Source organism: Phyllobates terribilis, unplaced genomic scaffold (assembly GCF_046119375.1).
Source record: "Phyllobates terribilis strain yellow unplaced genomic scaffold, ASM4611937v1 Scaffold_1__5_contigs__length_1240528914, whole genome shotgun sequence".
NCBI classification, from domain to species: Eukaryota; Metazoa; Chordata; class Amphibia; order Anura; family Dendrobatidae; genus Phyllobates; species Phyllobates terribilis.
This window is the reverse complement of record NW_027362761.1, coordinates 470,946,852-470,964,892: the sequence shown is the minus strand read 5'-3', so window position 1 is coordinate 470,964,892 and position 18,041 is coordinate 470,946,852.

The following is an 18,041-nucleotide window of genomic DNA, read 5'->3' as shown; positions in this document are numbered from 1 at the left end:
CAGAGATTTGACCCGTGGAACTGCAAAACCACAGTTCTATTACTCTGGTCTACACCAGACTCTTTTAAACAGATACATTGGTGTCTGACCAGTCAGAGAGACACTATTACAGTTTTTTTACAGCAAAAAATGCCAAAAGCAGGATAATACAGAGATTTGACATGAGGATCTGCAAAAAAAACAGTTCTATTTCTCTGGCCTGCTCCAGTCTCTTTTAAACAGATATATTGGTGCCTCGCCAGTCAGGGAGACACTATTACAGTTTTTTTTATGGCAAAAAATGCCAAAAGCAGGAAAATACAGAGATTTGACCCGGGGAATTTCAAAACCACAGTTCTGTTTCTTTGGCCTACACCAGACTCTTTTAAACAGATATATTGGTGTCTGATTAGTCATGGAGAAACAATTACAGTTTTTTTTTCGGTAAAAAATGCCAAAAGCAGGATAATACAGAGATTTGACCAGTGGAACTGCAAAACCACAGTTCTATTTCTCTGGCCTACACCAGTTTCTTTTAAACAGATATATTGGTGTCTCACCAGTCAGGTAGACACTATTACAGTTTTTTTTACGGCCAAAAATGCCAAAAGCAGGATAATACAGAAATTTGACCCGTGGAACTGCAAAACCACAGTTCTATTTCTATGGCCTACACCATACTCTTTTGAACAGATATATTGGTGCCTGACCAGTCAGGGAGACACTATTAAAGTTTTATTTATTATGGCAAAAAATGCCAAAAGCAGGATAATACAGAGATTTGACCCGTGGAACGGCAAAACCACAGTTCTATTGTTCTGGTTTACACCAGACTCTTTTAAACAGACATATTGTTGTCTGACCAGTCAGAGAGACACTATTACAGTTTTTTTACGGCAAAAAATGCCAAAAGCTGGATAATACAGAGATTTGACCCGCGGAACTGCAAAACCACAGTTCTATTATTCTGGGCTACACCAGACTATTTTAAACAGATATATTGGTGTCTGACCAGTCAGAGAGACACTATTACAGTTTTTTTACAGCAAAAAATACCAAAAGCAGGATAATACAGAGATTTGACCTGTGGTACTGCAAAACTACAGTTCTATTTCTCTGGTCTACACCAGACTCTTTTAAACAGATATACTGGCGCCCGACCAGTCAGGGAGACACTATTACAGTTTTTTTTTTATGGCAAAAAATGCCAAAAGCAGGATAATACAGAGATTTGACCCGTGGAACTGCAAAACCACAGTTCTATTACTCTGGTCTACAGCAGACTCTTTTAAACAGATACATTGGTGTCTGACCAGTCAGAGAGACACTATTACAGTTTTTTTACAGCAAAAAATGCCAAAAGCAGGATAATACAGAGATTTAACATGAGGATCTGCAAAAAAAACAGTTCTATTTCTCTGGCCTGCTCCAGACTCTTTCAAACAGATATATTGGTGCCTCGCCAGTCAGGGAGACACTATTACACTTTTTTTTATGTCAAAAAATGCCAAAAGCAGGAAAATACAGAGATTTGACCCGGGGAACTGCGAAACCACAGTTCTATTACTCTGGTCTACACCAGACTCTTTTAAACAGATATATTGGTGCCTGACCAGTCAGGGAGACACTATTACAGTTTTTTTTTTATGGCAAAAAATGCCAAAAGCAGGATAATACAGAGATTTGACCCGTGGAACTGCAAAACCACAGTTCTATTTCTATGGCCTACACCAGACTCTTTTGAACAGATATATTGGTGTCTGACCAGTCAGAGAGACACTATTACAGTTTTTTTTACGGCAAAAAATGCCAAAAGCAGGATAATACATAGATTTGACCCACGGTACTGCAAAACTACAGTTCTATTTCTCTGGTCTACACCAGACTCTTTTAGACAGATATATTGGTGCCCGACCAGTCAGGGAGACACTATTACAGTTTTTATTTATGGCAAAAAATGCCAAGAGCAGGATAATACAGAGATTTGACCCGTGGAACTGCAAAACCACAGTTCTATTACCCTGGTCTACACCAGACTCTTTTAAACAGATACATTGGGGTCTGACCAGTCAGAGAGACACTTTTACAGTTTTTTTACGGCAAAAAATGCCAAAAGCAGGATAATACAGAGATTTGACATGAGGATCTGCAAAAAAACAGTTCTATTTCTCTGGCCTTCTCCAGACTCTTTTAAACAGATATATTGGTGTCTCGCCAGACAGGGAGACACTATTACAGTTTTTTTTATGGCAAAAAATGCCAAAAGCAGGAAAATACAGAGATTTGTCCCGGGGAATTTCACAACCACAGTTCTGTTTCTTTGGCCTACACCAGACTCTTTTAAACAGATATATTGGTGTCTGATTAGTCATGGAGAAACGATTACAGTTTTTGTTTTCGGTAAAAAATGCCAAAAGCAGGATAATACAGAGATTTGACCCGTGGAACTGCAAAACCACAGTTCTATTTCTCTGGCCTATACCAGATTCTTTTAAACAGATATATTAGTGTCTGACCAGTCAGGGAGACACTATTACAGTTTTTTTTACAGCAAAAAATGCCAAAAGCAGGATAATACAGAGATTTGACCCGTGGAACTGCAAAACCACAGTTCTATTTCTCTGACCTACACCAGATTCTTTTAAACAGATATATTGGTGTCTCACCAGTCAGGGAGACACTATTATAGTTTTTTTTTACGGCAAAAAATGCCAAAAGCAGGATAATACAGAGATTTGACCCGTGGAACTGCAAAACCACAGTTCTATTTCTATGGCCTACACCACACTCTTTTGAACAGATATATTGGTGCCTGACCAGTCAGGGAGACACTATTACAGTTGTATTTATTATGGCAAAAATGCCAAAAGCAGGATAATACAGAGATTTGACCCGTGGAACGGCAAAACCACAGTTGTATTACTCTGGTTTACACCAGACTCTTTTAAACAGACATATTGTTGTCTGTCCAGTCAGAGAGACACTATTACAGTTTTTTTACGGCAAAAAATGCCAAAAGCTGGATAATACAGAGATTTGACCCGTGGAACTGCAAAAAAACTGTTCTATTTCTGTGGCCTACACCAAACTCTTTTAAACAGATATATTGGTGCCTCACCAGTCAGGGAGACACTATTACAGTTTTTTTTATGACAAAAAATGCCAAAAGCAGGATAATACAGAGACTTGACCTGTGGAACTTAAAAACCACAGTTCTCTTTCTCTGGCCTACACCAGACTCTTTTAAACAGATATAATGGTGTCTGACCAGTCAGGGAGAAACTATTACAGTTTTGTTTTACTGTAAAAAATGCCAAAAGCAGGATAATACAGAGATTTGACCCGTGGAACTGCAAAACCACAGTTCTATTTCTCTGGTCTACACCAGACTCTTTTAAACAGATATATTGGTGTCTGGCCAGTTAGGGAGACGCTATTACAGTTTTTTTTATGGCAAAAAATGCCAAAAGCAGGATAATACAGATATTTGACACGAGGAACTGCATAAAAAACAGTTCTATTTCTCTGGCCTACACCAGACTCTTTTAAACAGATATATTGGTGTCTCGTCAGTCAGGGAGACACTATTACAGTTTATTTTTTACGGCAAAAAATGCCAAAAGCAGGATAATACAGAGATTTGACCCATGGAACTGCAAAACAACAGTTCTATTTCTCTGGCCTACACCAGACTCTTGTTAACAGATATATTGGTGCCTGACCAGTCAGGGAGACACTATTACAGTTTTTTTTTTATGGCAAAAAATGCCAAAAGCAGGATAATACAGAGATTTGACCCGTGGAACTGCAAAACCACAGTTCTATTTCTATGGCCTACACCAGACTCTTTTGAACAGATATATTGGTGTCTGACCAGTCAGAGAGACACTATTACAGTTTTTTTTACGGCAAAAAATGCCAAAAGCAGGATAATACATAGATTTGACCCACGGTACTGCAAAACTACAGTTCTATTTCTCTGGTCTACACCAGACTCTTTTAGACAGATATATTGGTGCCCGACCAGTCAGGGAGACACTATTACAGTTTTTATTTATGGCAAAAAATGCCAAGAGCAGGATAATACAGAGATTTGACCCGTGGAACTGCAAAACCACAGTTCTATTACCCTGGTCTACACCAGACTCTTTTAAACAGATACATTGGGGTCTGACCAGTCAGAGAGACACTTTTACAGTTTTTTTACGGCAAAAAATGCCAAAAGCAGGATAATACAGAGATTTGACATGAGGATCTGCAAAAAAACAGTTCTATTTCTCTGGCCTTCTCCAGACTCTTTTAAACAGATATATTGGTGTCTCGCCAGACAGGGAGACACTATTACAGTTTTTTTTATGGCAAAAAATGCCAAAAGCAGGAAAATACAGAGATTTGTCCCGGGGAATTTCACAACCACAGTTCTGTTTCTTTGGCCTACACCAGACTCTTTTAAACAGATATATTGGTGTCTGATTAGTCATGGAGAAACGATTACAGTTTTTGTTTTCGGTAAAAAATGCCAAAAGCAGGATAATACAGAGATTTGACCCGTGGAACTGCAAAACCACAGTTCTATTTCTCTGGCCTATACCAGATTCTTTTAAACAGATATATTAGTGTCTGACCAGTCAGGGAGACACTATTACAGTTTTTTTTACGGCAAAAAATGCCAAAAGCAGGATAATACAGAGATTTGACCCGTGGAACTGCAAAACCACAGTTCTATTTCTCTGACCTACACCAGATTCTTTTAAACAGATATATTGGTGTCTCACCAGTCAGGGAGACACTATTATAGTTTTTTTTTACGGCAAAAAATGCCAAAAGCAGGATAATACAGAGATTTGACCCGTGGAACTGCAAAACCACAGTTCTATTTCTATGGCCTACACCACAATCTTTTGAACAGATATATTGGTGCCTGACCAGTCAGGGAGACACTATTACAGTTGTATTTATTATGGCAAAAATGCCAAAAGCAGGATAATACAGAGATTTGACCCGTGGAACGGCAAAACCACAGTTGTATTGCTCTGGTTTACACCAGACTCTTTTAAACAGACATATTGTTGTCTGTCCAGTCAGAGAGACACTATTACAGTTTTTTTACGGCAAAAAATGCCAAAAGCTGGATAATACAGAGATTTGACCCGTGGAACTGCAAAAAAACTGTTCTATTTCTATGGCCTACACCAAACTCTTTTAAACAGATATATTGGTGCCTCACCAGTCAGGGAGACACTATTACAGTTTTTTTTATGACAAAAAATGCCAAAAGCAGGATAATACAGAGACTTGACCTGTGGAACTTAAAAACCACAGTTCTCTTTCTCTGGCCTACACCAGACTCTTTTAAACAGATATAATGGTGTCTGACCAGTCAGGGAGAAACTATTACAGTTTTGTTTTACTGTAAAAAATGCCAAAAGCAGGATAATACAGAGATTTGACCCGTGGAACTGCAAAACCACAGTTCTATTTCTCTGGTCTACACCAGACTCTTTTAAACAGATATATTGGTGTCTGGCCAGTTAGGGAGACGCTATTACAGTTTTTTTTATGGCAAAAAATGTCAAAAGCAGGATAATACAGATATTTGACACTAGGAACTGCATAAAAAACAGTTCTATTTCTCTGGCCTACACCAGACTCTTTTAAACAGATATATTGGTGTCTCGTCAGTCAGGGAGACACTATTACAGTTTATTTTTTACGGCAAAAAATGCCAAAAGCAGGATAATACAGAGATTTGACCCATGGAACTGCAAAACAACAGTTCTATTTCTCTGGCCTACACCAGACTCTTGTTAACAGATATATTGGTGTCTGACCAGTCAGGGAGACACTATTACAGGTTTTTTTTATCGCAGAAAATGGCTAAAGCAGAATAATACAGAGATTTGACCCGTGGAACTGCAAAACCACAGTTCTATTTCTCTGGCCTACACTAGACTGTTTTAAACAGATATATTGGTGTATGACCAGTCAGGGAGACACTTACAGTTTTTTTTTTAACTGGAAAAAATGGCAAAAGCAGGATAATACAGAGATTTGACCCGTGGAACTGCAAAACCACAGTTCTATTTCTCTGGCCCACACTAGTCTCTTTTAAAAAGATATATTGGTGTCTGACCAGTCATGGAGATATTATTACAGGTTTTTTTAAGGCAAAAAATGCCAAAAGCAGAATAATACAGAGATTTGACCCGTGGAACTACAAAACCACAGTTCTATTACTCTGGTCTACACCAGACTCTTTTAAACAGATACATTGGTGTCTGACCAGTCAGAGAGACACTATTACAGTTTTTTTATGGCAAAAAATGCCAAAAGCAGGATAATACAGAGATTTGACATGAGGATCTGCAAAAAAAACAGTTCTATTTCTCTGGCCTGCTCCAGTCTCTTTTAAACAGATATATTGGTGCCTCGCCAGTCAGGGAGACACTATTACAGTTTTTTTCATGGCAAAAAATGCCAAAAGCAGGAAAATACAGAGATTTGACCCGGGGAATTTCAAAACCACAGTTCTGTTTCTTTGGCCTACACCAGACTCTTTTAAACAGATATATTGGGGTCTGATTAGTCATGGAGAAACGATTACAGTTTTTTTTTCGGTAAAAAATGCCAAAAGCAGGATAATACAGAGATTTGACCAGTGGAACTGCAAAACCACAGTTCTATTTCTCTGGCCTACACCAGTTTCTTTTAAACAGATATATTGGTGTCTGAACAGTCAGGGAGACACTATTACAGTTTTTTTTACGGCAAAAAATGCCAAAAGCAGGATAATACAGAGATTTGACACGTGGAACTGCAAAACTACAGTTCTATTTCTCTGGCCTACACCAGATTCTTTTAAACAGATATATTGGTGTCTCACCAGTCAGGGAGACACTATTACAGTTTTTTTTACGGCAAAAAATGCCAAAAGCAGGATAATACAGAAATTTGACCCGTGGAACTGCAAAACCACAGTTCTATTTCTATGGCCTACACCACACTCTTTTGAACAGATATATTGGTGCCTGACCAGTCAGGGAGACACTATTAAAGTTTTATTTATTATGGCAAAAAATGCCAAAAGCAGGATAATACAGAGATTTGACCCGTGGAACGGCAAAACCACAGTTCTATTGTTCTGGTTTACACCAGACTCTTTTAAACAGACATATTGTTGTCTGACCAGTCAGAGAGACACTATTACAGTTTTTTTACGGCAAAAAATGCCAAAAGCTGGATAATACAGAGATTTGACCCGCGGAACTGCAAAACCACAGTTCTATTATTCTGGGCTACACCAGACTCTTTTAAACAGATATATTGGTGTCTGACCAGTCAGAGAGACACTATTACAGTTTTTTTACGGCAAAAAATGCCAAAAGCAGGATAATACAGAGATTTGACATGAGGATCTGCAAAAAAACAGTTCTATTTCTCTGGCCTGCTCCAGACTCTTTTAAACAGATATATTGGTGCCTCGCCAGTCAGGGAGACACTATTACAGTTTTTTTTATGGCAAAAAATGCCAAAAGCAGGAAAATACAGAGATTTGACCCGGGGAATTTCAAAACCACAGTTCTGTTTCTTTGGCCTACACCAGACTCTTTTAAACAGATATATTGGGGTCTGATTAGTCATGGAGAAACGATTACAGGTTTTTGTTTCGGAAAAAAATGCCAAAAGCAGGATAATACAGAGATTTGACCCGCGGAACTGCAAAACCACAGTTCTATTACTCTGGGCTACACCAGACTCTTTTAAACAGATATATTGGTGGCTGACCAGTCAGAGAGACACTATTACAGTTTTTTTACGACAAAAAATGCCAAAAGCAGGATAATACATAGATTTGACCCGTGGTACTGCAAAACTACAGTTCTATTTCTCTGGTCTACACCAGACTCTTTTAAACAGATATATTGGTGCCCGACCAGTCAGGGAGACACTATTACAGTTTTTTTTTATGGCAAAAAATGCCAAAAGCAGGATAATACAGAGATTTGACCCGTGGAACTGCGAAACCACAGTTCTATTACTCTGGTCTACACCAGACTCTTTTAAACAGATATATTGGTGCCTGACCAGTCAGGGAGACACTATTACAGTTTTTTTTTTATGGCAAAAAATGCCAAAAGCAGGATAATACAGAGATTTGACCCGTGGAACTGCAAAATCACAGTTCTATTTCTATGGCCTACACCAGACTCTTTTGAACAGATATATTGGTGTCTGACCAGTCAGAGAGACACTATTACAGTTTTTTTACGGCAAAAAATGCCAAAAGCAGGATAATACATAGATTTGACCCATGGTACTGCAAAAAAACAGTTCTATTTCTCTGGCCTACTCCAGACTCTTTTAAACAGATATATTGGTGCCTCGCCAGTCAGGGAGACACTATTACAGTTTTTTTTATGGCAAAAAATGCCAAAAGCAGGAAAATACAGAGATTTGACCCGGGGAATTTCACAACCACAGTTCTGTTTCTTTGGCCTACACCAGACTCTTTTAAACAGATATATTGGTGTCTGATTAGTCATGGAGAAACGATTACAGTTTTTGTTTTCGGTAAAAAATGCCAAAAGCAGGATAATACAGAGATTTGACCCGTGGAACTGCAAAACCACAGTTCTATTTCTCTGGCCTACACCAGATTCTTTTAAACAGATATATTGGTGTCTGACCAGTGAGGGAGACAGTATTACAGTTTTTTTTACGGCAAAAAATGCCAAAAGCAGGATAATACAGAGATTTGACCCGAGGAACTGCAAAACCACAGTTCTATTTCTCTGACCTACACCAGATTCTTTTAAACAGATATATTGGTGTCTCACCAGTCAGGGAGACACTATTACAGTTTTTTTTACGGCAAAAAATGCCAAAAGCAGGATAATACAGAGATTTGACCCGTGGAACTGCAAAACCACAGTTCTATTTCTATGGCCTACACCACACTCTTTTGAACAGATATGTTGGTGCCTGACCAGTCAGGGAGACACTATTACAGTTTTATTTATTATGGCAAAAATGCCAAAAGCAGGATAATACAGAGATTTGACCCGTGGAACGGCAAAACCACAGTTCTATTGCTCTGGTTTACACCAGACTCTTTTAAACAGACATATTGTTGTCTGTCCAGTCAGAGAGACACTATTACAGTTTTTTTACGGCAAAAAATGCCAAAAGCTGGATAATACAGAGATTTGACCCGTGGAACTGCAAAAAAACTGTTCTATTTCTATGGCCTACACCAAACTCTTTTAAACAGATATATTGGTGCCTCACCAGTCAGGGAGACACTATTACAGTTTTTTTTATGGCAAAAAATGCCAAAAGCAGGATAATACAGAGACTTGACCTGTGGAACTTAAAAACCACAGTTCTGTTTCTCTGGCCTACACCAGACTCTTTTAAACAGATATAATGGTGTCTGACCAGTCAGGGAGAAACTATTACAGTTTTGTTTTACTGTAAAAAATGCCAAAAGCAGGATAATACAGAGATTTGACCCGTGGAACTGAAAAACCACAGTTCTATTTCTCTGGTCTACACCAGACTCTTTTAAACAGATATATTGGTGTCTGGCCAGTCAGGGAGACGCTATTACAGTTTTTTTTATGGCAAAAAATGCCAAAAGCAGGATAATACAGATATTTGACACGAGGAACTGCATAAAAAACAGTTCTATTTCTCTGGCCTACACCAGACTCTTTTAAACAGATATATTGGTGTCTCATCAGTCAGGGAGACACTATTACAGTTTATTTTTTATGGCAAAAAATGCCAAAAGCAGGATAATACAGAGATTTGACCCGTGGAACTGCAAAACAACAGTTCTATTTCTCTGGCCTACACCAGACTCTTGTTAACAGATATATTGGTGTCTGACCAGTCAGGGAGACACTATTACAGGTTTTTTTTTGTCGCAGAAAATGGCTAAAGCAGAATAATACAGAGATTTGACCCGTGGAACTGAAAAAACCACAGTTCTATTTCTCTGGCCTACACTAGACTCTTTTAAACAGATATATTGGTGTCTGACCAGTCATGGAGATATTATTACAGGTTTTTTAAGGCAAAAAATGCCAAAAGCAGAATAATACAGAGATTTGACCCGTGGAACTGCAAAACCACAGTTCTATTACTCTGGTCTACACCAGACTCTTTCAAACATACACATTGGTGTCTGACCAGTCAGAGAGACACTATTACAGTTTTTTTACGGCAAAAAATGCCAAAAGCAGGATAATACAGAGATTTGACATGAGGATCTGCATAAAAACAGTTCTATTTCTCTGGCCTCCTCCAGTCTCTTTTAAACAAATATATTGGTGCCTCGCCAGTCAGGGAGACACTATTACAGTTTTTTTTATGGCAAAAAATGCCAAAAGCAGGAAAATACAGAGATTTGACCCGGGGAATTTCAAAACCACAGTTCTGTTTCTTTGGCCTACACCAGACTCTTTTAAACAGATATATTGGTGTCTGATTAGTCATGGAGAAACGATTACAGTTTTTTTTTCGGTAAAAAATGCCAAAAGCAGGATAATACAGAGATTTGACCAGTGGAACTGCAAAACCACAGTTCTATTTCTCTGGCCTACACCAGTTTCTTTTAAACAGATATATTGGTGTCTGACCAGTCAGGGAGACACTATTACAGTTTTTTTTACGGCAAAAAATGCCAAAAGCAGGATAATACAGAAATTTGACCCGTGGAACTGCAAAACCACAGTTCTATTTCTATGGCCTACACCACACTCTTTTGAATAGATATATTGGTGCCTGACCAGTCAGGGAGACACTATTACAGTTTTATTTATTATGGCAAAAAATGCCAAAAGCAGGATAATACAGAGATTTGACCCGTGGAACGGCAAAACCACAGTTCTATTGTTCTGGTTTACACCAGACTCTTTTAAACAGACATATTGTTGTCTGACCAGTCAGAGAGACACTATTACAGTTTTTTTACGGCAAAAAATGCCAAAAGCTGGATAATACAGAGATTTGACCCATGGAACTGCAAAAAAACTTTTCTATTTCTATGGCCTACACCAAACTCTTTTAAACAGATATATTGGTGCCTCACCAGTCAGGGAGACACTATTACAGTTTTTTTTATGGCAAAAAATGCCAAAAGCAGGATAATACAGAGACTTGACCTGTGGAACTTCAAAACCACAGTTCTGTTTCTCTGGCCTACACCAGACTCTTTTAAACAGATATATTGGTGCCTCACCAGTCAGGGAGACACTATTACAGTTTTTTTTATGGCAAAAAATGCCAAAAGCAGGATAATACAGAGATTTGACCCGTGGAACTGTAAAACAACAGTTCTATTTCTCTGGCCTACACCAAACTCTCGTTAACAGATATATTGGTGTCTGACCAGTCAGGGAGACACTATTGCAGTTTTTTTTTATCGCAGAAAATGGCTAAAGCAGAATAATACAGAGATTTGACCCGTGGAACTGCAAAACCACAGTTCTATTTCTCTGGCCTACACTAGACTCTTTTAAACAGATATATTGGTGTATGACGAGTCAGGGAGACACTTACAGTTTTTTTTTTTAACGGCAAAAAATGGCAAAAGCAGGATAATACCGAGATTTGACCCGTGGAACAGCAAAACCACAGTTCTATTTCTCTGGCCCACACTAGTCTCTTTTAAAAAGATATATTGGTGTCTGACCAGTCATGGAGATACTATTACAGTTTTTTTTATGGCAAAAAATGCCAAAAGCAGAATAATACAGAGATTTGACCAGTGGAACTGCAAAAAAATAGTTGTTTTTCTCTGGCCTACACCAGACTCTTTTAAACAGATATATTGGTGCCTCGCCACTCAGGGAGAGACTATTACAGTTTTTTTAATGGCAAAAAATGCCAAAAGCAGGATAATACAGAGATTTGACCCGGGGAACTTCAAAACCACAGTTCTGTTTCTTTGGCCTACACCAGACTCTTTTAAACAGATATATTGGTGTCTGACTAGTCATGGAGAAACGATTACAGTTTTTTTTTCGGTAAAAAATGCCAAAGCAGGATAATACAGAGATTTGACCTGTGGAACTGCAAAACCACAGTTCTATTTCTCTGGCCTACACCAGACTCTTTTAAACAGATATATTGGTGTCTGACTAGTCATGGAGAAATGATTACAGTTTTTTTTTTCGGTAAAAAATGCCAAAGCAGGATAATACAGAGATTTGACCCGTGGAAATGCAAAACCACAGTTCTATTTCTCTGGCCTACACCAGATTCTTTTAAACAGATATATTGGCGTCTGACCAGTCAGGGAGACACTATTACAGTTTTTTTAATGGCAAAAAATATCGAAAGCAGGATAATACAGAGATTTGACCCGTGGAACTGCAAAACCACACTTCTATTGTTCTGGTCTACACCAGACTCTTTTAAACAGACATATTGTTGTCTGACCAGTCAGAGAGACACTATTACAGTTTTTTTACGGCAAAAAATGCCAAAAGCAGGATAATACAGAGATTTGACCGGTGGAACTGCAAAAAAACAGTTCTGTTTCTCTGGCCTACACCAGAGTCTTTTAAACAGATATATTGGTGTCTGACCAGTCAGGGAGAAACTATTACAGTTTTTTTTTTACTGCAAAAAATGCCAAAAGCAGTATAATACAGAGATTTGACCCGTGGAACTGCAAAACCACAGTTTTATTTATCTGGTCTACACCAGACTCTTTTAAACAGATATTTTGGTGTCTGGCCAGTCAGGGAGACGCTGTTACAGTTTTTTTATGGCAAAAAAATGCCATAAGCACAATAATACAGTGATTTGACACGAGGAACTGCATAAAAAACAGTTCTATTTCTCTGGCCTACACCAGACTCTTTTAAACAGATATATTGGTGTCTCATCAGTCAGGGAGACACTATTACAGTTTTTTATTTACGGCAAAAAATGACAAAAGCAGGATAATACAGAGATTTGACCCGTGGAACTGCAAAACAACAGTTCTATTTCTCTGGCCTACACCAGACTCTTGTTAACAGATATATTGGTGTCTGACCAGTCAGGGAGACACTATTTCAGTTTTTTTTTTTGGCAGAAAATGGTTAAAGCAGAATAATACAGAGATTTGACCCGTGGAACTGCAAAACCACAGTTCTAATTCTATAGCCTACACCAGACTCTTTTAAACAGATATATTGGTGTCTGACCAGTAAGGGAGACACTATTACAGTTTTTTTTGCAGAAAAAATGCCAAAAGCAGGATAATGCAGAGATTTGACCCGTGGAACTGCAAAAAAACAGTTATTTTTCTCTGGCCTACACCAGACTCTTTTAAACAGATATTTTGGTGTCTGACGAGTCAGGGAGACACTAATACAGTTTTTTTTACGGGAAAAAATGCCTAAAGCAGGATAATACAGGAATTTGACCCGTGGAACTGCAAAACCACAGTTCTATTTCTCTGGCCTACACTAGACTGTTTTAAACAGATATATTGGTGCCTGATCAGTCAGGGAGACACTTTTACAGTTTTTTTTTATTGCAAAAAATGCCAAGAGCAGGATAATACAGAGATTTGACCCGTGGAACTGCAAAACCACACTTCTGTTTCTCTGGCCTACACCAGACTCTTTTAAACAGACATATTGTTGTCTGACCAGTCAGAGAGACACTATTACAGTTTTTTTACGGCCAAAAATGCCAGAAGCAGGATAATACAGAGATTTGACCGGTGGAACTGCAAAAAAAACAGTTCTATTTCTCTGGCCTACAGCAGACTCTTTAAACAGATATATTGGTGCCTTATCAGTCAGGGAGACACTATTACATTTTTTTTATGGCAAAAAATGCCAAAAGCATGATAATACAGAGATTTGACCCGTGGAACTTCAAAACCATAGTTCTATTTCTCTGGCCAACACCAGACACTTTTAAACAGATATATTGGTGTCTGACCAGTCAGGGAGACACTATTACAGTTTTTTTTACGGCAAAAAATGCCAAAAGCAGGATAATACAGAGATTTGACCCGTGGAACCTCAAAACCACAGTTCTATTTCTATGGCCTACACCAGACTCTTTTAAACAGATATATTGGTGCCTCGCCAGTCAGGGAGACACTATTACAGTTTTTTTTTATAGCAAAAAATGCCAAAAGCAGGATAATACAGAGACTTGACCCGTGGAACTTGAAAACCACAGTTCTGTTTCTCTGGCCTACACCAGACTCTTTTAAACAGATATATTGGTGTCTGGCCAGTCAGGGAGACGCTATTACTGTTTTTTTAATGGCAAAAAATGTCAAAAGCAGGATAAAACAGAGATTTGACATGAGGAACTGCATAAAAAACAGTTTTATTTCTTTGGCCTACACCAGACTCTTTTAAACAGATATATTGGTGTCTCATCAGTCAGGGAGACACTATTACAGTTTTTTTTGCGGCAAAAAATGCCAAAAGCAGGATAATACAGAGATTTGAGACATGGAACTGCAAAAAAACAGTTCTATTTCTCTGGCCTACACCAGACTCTTTTGAACAGATATATTGGTGCCTGACCAGTCAGGGAGACACTATTACAGTTTTTTTTTTATGGTAAAAAATGCCAAAAGCAGGATAATACAGAAATTTACCCGTGGAACTGCAAAACCACAGTTCTATTACTCTGGTCTACACCAGACTCTTTTAAACAGACATATTGTTGTCTGACCAGTCAGAGAGACACTATTACAGTTTTTTTACGGCAAAAAAATGCCAAAAGCAGGATAATACAGAGATTTGACCAGTGGAACTGCAAAAAAACAGTTCTATTTCTATGGCCTACACCAGACTCTTTTAAACAGATATATTGGTGCCTCGCCAGTCAGGGAGACACTATTACAGTTTTTTTTATGGCAAAAAATGCCAAAAGCAGGATAATACAGAGACTTAACCCGTGGAACTTCAAAACCACAGTTCTGTTTCTCTGGCCTACACCAGACTCTTTTAAACAGATATATTGGTGTCTGGCCAGTCAGGGAGACGCTATTACTGTTTTTTTAATGGCAAAAAATGTCAAAAGCAGGATAATACAGAGATTTGACATGAGGAACTGCATAAAAAACAGTTCTATTTCTCTGGCCTACACCAGACTCTTTTAAACAGATATATTGGTGTCTCATCAGTCAGGGAGACACTATTACAGTTTTTTTTTTGGCAAAAAATGCCAAAAGCAGGATAATACAGAGACTTGACCTGTGGAAATTCAAAACCACAGTTCTGTTTCTCTGGCCTACACCAGACTCTTTTAAACAGATATATTGGTGACTCACCAGTCAGGGAGACACTATTACAGTTTTTTTTATGGCAAAAAATGCCAAAAGCAGGATAATACAGAGATTTGACCCGTGGAACTGCAAAACAACAGTTCTATTTCTCTGGCCTACACCAAACTCTCGTTAACAGATATATTGGTGTCTGACCAGTCAGGGAGACACTATTACAGTTTTTTTTTATCGCAGAAAATGGTTAAAGCAGAATAATACAGAGATTTGACCCGTGGAACTGCAAAACCACAGTTCTATTTCTCTGGCCTACACTAGACTCTTTTAAACAGATATATTGGTGTATGACGAGTCAGGGAGACACTTACAGTTTTTTTTTTTAACGGCAAAAAATGGCAAAAGCAGGATAATACCGAGATTTGACCCGTGGAACTGCAAAACCACAGTTCTATTTCTCTGGCCCACACTAGTCTCTTTTAAAAAGATATATTGGTGTCTGACCAGTCATGGAGATACTATTACAGTTTTTTTTATGGCAAAAAATGCCAAAAGCAGAATAATACAGAGATTTGACCAGTGGAACTGCAAAAAAACAGTTGTTTTTCTCTGGCCTACACCAGACTCTTTTAAACAGATATATTGGTGCCTCGCCACTCAGGGAGAGACTATTACAGTTTTTTTAATGGCAAAAAATGCCAAAAGCAGGATAATACAGAGACTTAACCCGTGGAACTTCAAAACCACAGTTCTGTTTCTCTGGCCTACACCAGACTCTTTTAAACAGATATATTGGTGTCTGGCCAGTCAGTGAGACGCTATTACTGTTTTTTTAATGGCAAAAAATGTCAAAAGCAGGATAATACAGAGATTTGACATGAGGAACTGCATAAAAAACAGTTCTATTTCTCTGGCCTACACCAGACTCTTTTAAACAGATATATTGGTGTCTCATCAGTCAGGGAGACACTATTACAGTTTTTTTATGGCAAAAAATGCCAAAAGCAGGATAATACAGAGACTTGACCTGTGGAACTTCAAAACCACAGTTCTGTTTCTTTGGCCTACACCAGACTCTTTTAAACAGATATATTGGTGACTCACCAGTCAGGGAGACACTATTACAGTTTTTTTTATGGCAAAAAATGCCAAAAGCAGGATAATACAGAGATTTGACCCGTGGAACTGCAAAACAACAGTTCTATTTCTCTGGCCTACACCAAACTCTCGTTAACAGATATATTGGTGTCTGACCAGTCAGGGAGACACTATTACAGTTTTTTTTTATCGCAGAAAATGGCTAAAGCAGAATAATACAGAGATTTAACCCGTGGAACTGCAAAACCACAGTTCTATTTCTCTGGCCTACACTAGACTCTTTTAAACAGATATATTGGTGTATGACGAGTCAGGGAGACACTTACAGTTTTTTTTTTTAACGGCAAAAAATGGCAAAAGCAGGATAATACCGAGATTTGACCCGTGGAACTGCAAAACCACAGTTCTATTTCTCTGGCCCACACTAGTCTCTTTTAAAAAGATATATTGGTGTCTGACCAGTCATGGAGATACTATTACAGTTTTTTTTATGGCAAAAAATGCCAAAAGCAGAATAATACAGAGATTTGACCAGTGGAACTGCAAAAAAACAGTTGTTTTTCTCTGGCCTACACCAGACTCTTTTAAACAGATATATTGGTGCCTCGCCACTCAGGGAGAGACTATTACAGTTTTTTTAATGGCAAAAAATGCCAAAAGCAGAATAATACAGAGATTTGACCCGGGGAACTTCAAAACCACAGTTCTGTTTCTTTGGCCTACACCAGACTCTTTTAAACAGATATATTGGTGTCTGACTAGTCATGGAGAAACGATTACAGTTTTTTTTTCGGTAAAAAATGCCAAAGCAGGATAATACAGAGATTTGACCTGTGGAACTGCAAAACCACAGTTCTATTTCTCTGGCCTACACCAGACTCTTTTAAACAGATATATTGGTGTCTGGCTAATCATGGAGAAACGATTACAGTTTTTTTTTTCGGTAAAAAATGCCAAAAGCAGGATAATACAGAGATTTGACCCGTGGAACTGCAAAACCACAGTTCTATTTCTCTGGCCTACACCAGATTCTTTTAAACAGATATATTGGTGTCTGACCAGTCAGGGAGACACTATTACAGTTTTTTTAATGGCAAAAAATATCGAAAGCAGGATAATACAGAGATTTGACCCGTGGAACTGCAAAACCACACTTCTATTGTTCTGGTCTACACCAGACTCTTTTAAACAGACATATTGTTGTCTGACCAGTCAGAGAGACACTATTACAGTTTTTTTACGGCAAAAAATGCCAAAAGCAGGATAATACAGAGATTTGACCGGTGGAACTGCAAAAAAACAGTTCTGTTTCTCTGGCCTACACCAGAGTCTTTTAAACAGATATATTGGTGTCTGACCAGTCAGGGAGAAACTATTACAGTTTTTTTTTACTTTAAAAAATGCCAAAAGCAGTATAATACAGAGATTTGACCCGTGGAACTGCAAAACCACAGTTTTATTTATCTGGTCTACACCAGACTCTTTTAAACAGATATTTTGGTGTCTGGCCAGTCAGGGAGACGCTGTTACAGTTTTTTTATGGCAAAAAAATGCCATAAGCACAATAATACAGTGATTTGACACGAGGAACTGCATAAAAAACAGTTCTATTTCTCTGGCCTACACCAGACTCTTTTACACAGATATATTGGTGTCTCATCAGTCAGGGAGACACTATTACAGTTTTTTATTTACGGCAAAAAATGCCAAA